Source organism: Eulemur rufifrons, chromosome 1 (genome assembly GCF_041146395.1).
Source record: "Eulemur rufifrons isolate Redbay chromosome 1, OSU_ERuf_1, whole genome shotgun sequence".
In the NCBI taxonomy this organism is placed as follows: domain Eukaryota; kingdom Metazoa; phylum Chordata; class Mammalia; order Primates; family Lemuridae; genus Eulemur; species Eulemur rufifrons.
In genome coordinates this window covers 53941598-53949531 of record NC_090983.1, presented here as the reverse complement: position 1 = coordinate 53949531, position 7934 = coordinate 53941598, and the positions used below count along the sequence as shown (strand labels likewise).

General features: G+C 45.6%; 1 protein-coding gene across 1 annotated transcript in view; it reads left to right on the top strand.

The window, feature by feature from the left end:
• Nucleotides 1–1036: 1036 nt before the first annotated feature.
• Nucleotides 1037–7934, top strand: part of MAP3K20 (mitogen-activated protein kinase kinase kinase 20) — a 168007-nt gene continuing 161109 nt past the window's right edge. Inside the window, exon 1 of the mRNA XM_069470849.1 lies at nt 1037–1160. The gene's annotated coding sequence lies outside the window, so the exon portion shown is untranslated. The remainder of the gene's footprint in view (nt 1161–7934) is intronic.

Genomic DNA, 7934 nt, shown 5'->3' with positions numbered 1-7934 from the left:
CACCATCATTCTTCTAGTCACCTAGGTCTGAAATCTTGGTATCATCTCTCTTTCTTCTTCTCTTCCAAATCTATTGGGTCACCAATTTCTGTGGCCTCTTCCTAAAACATGTGTCTCAGTTCCATTACTTTTTTAAAATTCTATTTTGAATACTCTAACTCGGGTCCTCATGATTCCATAGCCAAGTAGTTAGTGACTATATCTACCACTTATCCTGATTCCATCTTAGCAACCCAACCTGCAATCACTGTGAACTGGTCTAAATGTTACCTCTTTGAGTCTAACTTTCCAGAGTTCCCCAGTAATGGGCAATAAAATTCAAATTCAAAACCCTGGATAATGTTGCCCATACTCTTGGAACTTCATCTCACTTTTCTTCCACTGACCCAGCTTCCCCAATCAACAATTTCTTTTCTTCCCAACGCCCATTTCCACCTCTTGCTTACACCTGCAATAGATTCTAGTCTGCTCATCTGAATTTGGCTCCGTTATAGTCGCCAACCAGAGCAGCAGACCATCACCCTTGCTCAAAATTCCAGTGGTTCTTACTGATCATTCCACTGAGGAAGCCTTTAGCCCTGTCTCCTCTGACATCTGTTTACATGTGCGTCCCCTTTGCAACTAGAGAATGAACTCCTTACTTTATATCCCCAGCGCCTATGTTTGTTGATGAGGACAGAGTTGAAGGAATAGGTGGCGTTAACTTGTCAAAAAGATGTTAAGGTACTGGGGGGCAATGGGAACACCTCCCCACCCCGCAGCGTTCCTTCCTCCTCCCACGACAGGGCCGGTGCGTGGAGGGCAGGCGCGCCCAGCCCAGTGCCCCCGGCCTCGGGGGGTTCCAGGGCGCTGGGGCGTTGGTCCCCCGGGGCGCAGGCCCTGCTCTAGGGCGCGTCTGAGTGGCGGCCGGGCAGCGGGCGAGCCGGGCGAGGGCAGGGAGGCCCGGTCGTTCCGCGCTGGGAGGTAGGTGGTGCTGTTGCCGCGACTGTCTTCCTCATTGGCGCCGCGCGGAGAGGCGGAATGTTCAACTCCTGACTCGGGCGGAAGCGTGGGAGCCGCGCCGGCCGCTGTCCTCGCGACCCCCTGCCGCCGCCGCCGCCCTCGTCGTGCGCGGGGCCTCGGCGCCCCCGGCTGCTGCTCGCGCCCGGCCCGGGAGCCAGGTAGGGCCAGGCTGGAGGCTGCGGAGGGAGGGAGGAGGCAAGGCCGCCGCGCTCGCGAGTCTTCCCGGCGTCTCGGGGTTGAGGCCCTGCCGGGGGCCGGGGCCGGGGCCGGGGCCGGGGCCGGGGCCAGGGCCGGGAGTTCTCCCGGCCTGGGGAGGGGGCCCTACGGGGAGCCCCTCCCGGACCCGGGGCCCGCCCGGCGGTGGCGGAGGCCGGAATGAGCGTTCCCGGCGCCCGCGGAGTCCGCGCCGGACCTTAGCCCTGGTGCGGCCAAGTGCGGTTCATGAAAGTTCGGGCCCGTCCCACGGAGAAGTTGGAGCTCGGGGGAGCGGGGCGCAGGCCGGGGCGCCTCGGGCTTTGGCTGCTCTGGGCGTGCGGCTTGGGTCGGGGGCATCCCCCGGGCCGGGCCCGCGGCCTCTGGGGCACTCTCGGGAGGCGGAACGCGAGTCTCCTAAATCAGGGGAGGGTGCAGGCCACTTTCCGGCAGAGATCTGTGCGTGCGAGGAGAGCTACTAACTTCTGCTTTTCTGCGGCACTCGGCCGCCCGGAGCGATGCTCCCTGCCCTTCGTGCCGCGCGCCTGGGCTGCGGGGAGCGCCGGCTCCCGGGCTTTCCCTGTCCTGCCACCGGCGCCCAGGGCGTCCCCTCTGCCGACCCTCGGGCGCGGCGCGGGCTCCGCTGGCTCCGCTGGCTCCGAGACCCGCACCAGGCCCAGAGGTGCCTGCCCAGGCCGCCGCGTCGCTGGCTTGCTCGTGACAGCTTTCAGAAAAACTTTAACTCAAAATTGGCAAAGTGACATCAAATTGCTAGGAAAAAGGGGGGGGGGGGCATCATTGTTAGATTGCCAAAAATGTATGTTTGTGATGCGCCTTGAGATCACGCCTAAGCACTGTTTATGGGGAACTTAATTACTATTTTTGTTAGTTTCTTTAATAATGAAAGCAACACCATTCAGGGGCCCATTTCAACGTTATCACAATAAGCAGCTCTCATTAATAATGGTGTATGAGAATCATTTTACGGAATAAATTTGAGGATATTTGAGTTGAGATTGTTGTTAAAGTGCATATATGTTGCTGATTATTATATCTCACCGTTTGTAAATTTTTCTTTGATTAAAATTTCAAAATATAAAGGGGGTACAGATGTTTTAGGTTACACGGATCACTTTTGTAATGTTTGAGTCCTGGCTAAAGGTGTTTGTAGTTAGGCAGGTTTTTGCGCCTCCCCTGCTGCCTTTCTCCCCTGGTTGATTTCCACTGAAATTTACTTCCCTCTGTGCACATGTGTGCTCATCGGTTAGTTCCAAAGTATATTCTTATTTTAATCCTGAAGCTGTTTTAGGAAAGCCTTCTTGCTTCCCTGCCTTTGTTGAAATGAAAAGCCAGGATTTAGTGGATCCAAACCTACAACATGTTTAAAGACAAAAATAAACAAGTGATTCAAGGCCAGTTAATGTCTTCTTTGTAGTAGGCCCCTCTCCACAGTGACATTTCACCGTTCGTTTGGATTTTTCAAAAAAGTATGTAATGGCTGCATTTTAATGATGGTTTTGGTCATTTGTAGAGTCTTTGTTTTAAATTGCTTCTACAATAGGGAGAGATTTGGGAGATTGTAAATGAATAGGAATTTAGTTTGTTTGGAAAGAGAGAATTAAGATAAAGAAAAATGGTCTTTTGGGGCAATGTGCACTGTTTATTTTAATCTTTCACAATTTAATTCCTATAACTTTTTGTGACTATTTTTTTGCATTTTTTAAAGCTGCAAGATATTGTTGTTTAAGTTAAAAGTTTTAGTGGTAGTAATTCCAGAGTAAATGACCTAATGCAATTGCAAGGACGCTTTTTTCTCGTCTAGGAAAGCAAATAGAGATGATTGATCTCTTTTTCTTATTGTTTTAGGGAATAAATAAGGACACATTAAGGAGGAGGGGAGAGAAAGACACAAAAATCCAAATATTAAGCACGAGGATTTGGATCTAAAAATGGATGGTCAAAGATCTTGGGAACTAAGGGGACTTCTTGCCAAATAAGGAAACTTGGCAAGTTACACTGTGTATTTTAAGTTAGCTCAAGAGTGAGTGTTATTGGCAATATATTGGCTCAGTGCCTATCTGGAATGAGCAGTGAAACTGACTTTGATAGGGCTACAAAGTTATAAACAGGAGTTATGAGGGGCTTGGAGTGAATAATCGAATCATCATAGAAAACACAGAAATTACAATGATAATGTTTTATGAAAAGAGGTCAGACATAAAGTGAAGCTATTAGTGTGGAGTGAAAGAGCAAAATGGATGGTTGATTTTAGAAATTGATAGATTCAGAGGATAGAATCATTTTTTTTTTTTTTTTAAACTGGGAAAAGGTGTCAGTGGCGGTACAGAATTTCTTGGAATAAGATAGCCTTATATCTGTATCCTGAGATGCTGGAAATAAGAAATCAATTTGGATCATTTGTTTTCCATTTTATTCTACCCAGGACAGATTGACAGGGTAGATGTCTGTCTAAATGTAACAAGAATAGCCAAGACACCATTTTTGGTCTTACTACAGGGAAGATTCAGGCTACTTCTTTTGTGGCTGTTAACCTTGCCCCACTGCACACAAATAAGCAGAGTTCCAGCTGTGACCAGAAAACTGTACCTGTTAAGGGAAGAGAGCTGTGAATGCTAGAGCTTAGAATGATTTGACTGATACATGGGTGCTTTTATGTTAGACCCTCCTATGGACAGCAGAACATTGATTATGCCCTAATAGCAGTTAAATAATCCCAACACACTAGAAGATTCTGAGCAAAGCAGCCACACATCTGACACCTTAACCCCAGTGTCACAATTACTAATAGGAAAATAAAGCCTCAAATTATAAACTTTAGGCGGATGGTAAGCAATCCAGTAATTACTGTAATAAAAAAAGAGTCAATTTGAAGAGGGGGAAAAAAGGCAAATTAGGAGGAGACAGAAAGATAACAGTAGGAAAAAAGTCATGATATGGTCGAAAATGATAAGACTTTAGAGTCAGACCTGAATTTGAATCCCAGCTGTTACTTATGTTAGGTAGTTGGCTTGGGCTACTTTTATACCTTTGATCCTCACTTTTCTCACGTATAAATAGGGGACAGTAATACCTGCTTCCTAAGTGTAAGTACAGTCATGTGTCACTTGATGACAGGACTAGTTCTGAGAGAACTGCACTGTTAAGTGAGTTTGCTTACACAAGGCCGGGTGCACCGTGGCTTACATCTTAATGCTAGTACTTTGGGAGGACAAGGTGGGAGGATCACTTGAGCCCAGGAGTTTGAGACCAGCTTGGGCAACATAGCGAGACCCCATCTCTACAAAATTTTTTTTAAATTCACTGGGCATTGGTGGTACATGCCTGTAATCCCAGCTGCTTGGGAGGCTGAGAAAGTAGGATCGCTTGAGCCCAGGAGTCCGAGGCTGCAGTGAGCTATGATCAGTCCACTGCACCCTCCAGCCTGAATGACAAAAAAAAAAAAAAAGGTGTAGTTATACAAACCTAGATGGTTATAGCCTACTATGCATTTAGGCTATATAGCATAGCCTATTGCTCCTAGGCTACAAACCTATATAGTGCGTGACTGTACTGAATACTGGATTGTAGCACAATGATAATTATTTGTGTATCTAAACATGTCTAACTAGAAAAGATACAGTAAAAATACAGTCTGAAGGATAAATGGTACACCTGTATGGGGCACTGACCATGAATGGGGCTTGCAGGATTAGAAGTTGCTCTGGGTGAGTCAGTGAGTGAATGTGAAGGCCCCTAGGATGTTACCCTACTGTACACTTTGTAAACACTGTACACTGCACTAAACTTATAAAAATGTTTTTCTTTCTTCAATAATAAATTAATCTTAGCTTACTGTAACTTTTTTAACTTTGTAAACTTTGAAATTTTTTAAACTTTTTGACTCCTTGTAATAATACTTAAAACACACTTTGTATAGCTGCACAAAAATATTTTCTTTCTTTATATCCTTATTCTATAAGATTTATTCTTAAAATTTTTTTCTTTTTAAAAAAACTCTTTAAACTTTTTGTTAAAAACTAAGACACAAATACACACATTAGTCCAGGCCTACACAGGGTCAGGATCATCAATGTCTGCAGTCCCCAACCGCCACCCCCAACCATGAACTGGGCTGCACAGCAGGAGGTGAGCTGTGGGCAAGTGAGTGAAGCTTAATCTGTATTTACAGCTGCTCCCCATCCCTCGCATCTCCGCATCTCCGCATAAGCTCCACCTCCTGTCAGATCAGCAGGAGCATTAGATTCTCGTAGGAGCCTGAACCCTACTGAAAACTGCATGTGAGGGATCTAGGTTGTGGGCTCCTTATTTCTCATCTCATCTAATGCCTGATGATCTGAGGTGGAGCTGAGGCGGTGATGCTAGCACTGGGGGGTGGCTGCAAATACAGATTATCATTAGCAAAGAGGTTTGACTGCACAATAAATGCAATGCGTTTAAATCATCCTGAATGCCCCCCTCCACCTTGGGGCCGTGGAAAAACTGTCTTCCATGAAACCGGTCCCTGATGCCAAAAAGGTTGGGGACCACTGATTAATATCACTGTCTTCCACCTCCACATTTTGTCCCACTGGAAGGTTCTTAGGAGCAAGACTGTGCATGAAACTATCATATCCTGTGGTAAAATGCTGCCTTCTGGATACCTCCTGAATGACCTGCCTGAGGCTTACAATTAACTTTCTTTTCTCAGTAGAAGGACTACATTAAAATAAGGATAAAAAGTATAGTGTAGTACATACATAAACTAGTAACATGGTGGTTTTGTATGTACATAATTGCATATGCTATTCTTTTATACAACTGGCAGCACAGTAGGTTTGTTTACATCACCACAAAGACACTAGTAATGTGTTGCACTGTGATGTTAGGGTGGCTACAGTGTCACTAGGCGACAGGAATTTTTCAGCTCCATTATAATCTTACCGGACCTCCATTGTATATGCAGTCCATCATTGTCTGAAACATCGTTATGGGGTAAATGACTGTATATGAGACAGCACATAGAAATGTTTCAACCGGTGCCTGAAACTTCAGCCACTATGACGAAGCGGTAGAGAAGAGTGTTTTACCATGTCTTTCAGTTTATACACAGAGCTGCCTGCCTCACTGACCTTCGGTTTTCTGATGCTATAACAGAATGCCACAGCCTGGGTAATTTATAAGGAATAGATGTTTATTTGGCTTACCATTCTGGAGCCTGGGAATTCCAAGAGCATGGCACTGGCATCTAGCAAGGATCATCCCATGGTGGAAGGGCGGGGGGGCAGAAGCAGGTGCACAAGACAAAGAGAAGAAGGAGGCTGAACTCATGAGATAATGAACGCACTCCTGCAATAACAGCACTTACCTGTTTAGGACCTAATCACCTCTTAATGGACCCAAGTCCCAGTACCGCTACATTGGCAATTACATCTCAACAAGAGCTTTGGCGGGGACCGTTGGGACCCTAGCACCCACCTATACCAGCTAAGGCTTGTCCTTGGTAGCCTGCCATGTTCCCAAATCATGCTTACATGTGTATTTAGAGGGCAGGTAGGAGGTTTTCATAAATACTCTACTGCTTTGAGTATAAGAGCTTCTAAAGTGTGCTTATGTATAACTTTATAATGTTTTTTGAGGGGAGAATCTGAAATTTAATGCATTTAAATATCTATATGAAGAATTTGAGGAATTTGGGAGTTATGTGAACAGGAGACGCTTATGACCTAGAGCAGCAGTCCTCAACCTTTTTGACACCAGGAACTGGTTTCATGGAAGAAAGTTTTTCCTCAGGTAGGGGGTGGACAGAGCTCAGGCCGTGATGTGAGCAATCGGGAGTGGCTATGTAGATGAAGCTTTGCTTGCAGCCGAGCTCCGTGGCCCAGTCCCTAACAGGCCATGAACCAGTACCAGTCCATGGACCGGAGGGTGGGAACTGCAGACCTAGAGGCCAGAACCACAATCACTTGGAACCATTCTTATAGCTGATTTTGAGTACAGCTTGTCTTCAGGCTCCAAACCCTTATTGCTGGACTCATCTCTGGACTTCCATATAGGAAAACCAAGAAGAGAAGGAAAGATTCACTGTGTGCAGGTCATGGAGTAACTCTTTGCTTATTAAACTTCTCTACCAAAGTACCCTACTGTGGAGAATGAATGAATGTATTCCTTCAAGGATCTGTAAATATAGCCATAAATATTACCATTATAAGCAAGTACTTTCTTTAAAATCTTGTGTGTAAACTTAAAAATTCATGTGGATTTTGCATTCTCTTCTGTCCTACTCTGTTTTACTTACTTGAACAAACCAATACAAACAGACGCATATTTATTCTTCTGGGCTCAAACGATCCTCCTGCCTCAGCCTGCCAAGTAGCTGGGACTACATGCCTGCCTACTTTGTTGGGCTTATTTCCCCAAATCTTAAAGCAGAATTGATGCTGTAGGACATGTGTTTTTTCACACACCTTCTGCGCAGAGCTGTTTTCATATGGGAATAAGCAGATGAAGAGCATGGGATTGGTTCTTATAAAGGGTACTGCACCATTTAGCTTTGCAGCCCAGCCCACTGCATGGGTATTGCGATTCCATTTTTCTGAGAAAAGAATAGGTGTAGATCATCACCCAAAGAGTTTTATATTCTGGGATTATACTATGGCTTTCAAAATGAAGAGAGCTCTTTGCTTTGGGAATGGGGGAGAAGGGAGAAGAGAGTTGTAGGATGGAAATATGGAATGTGGCTC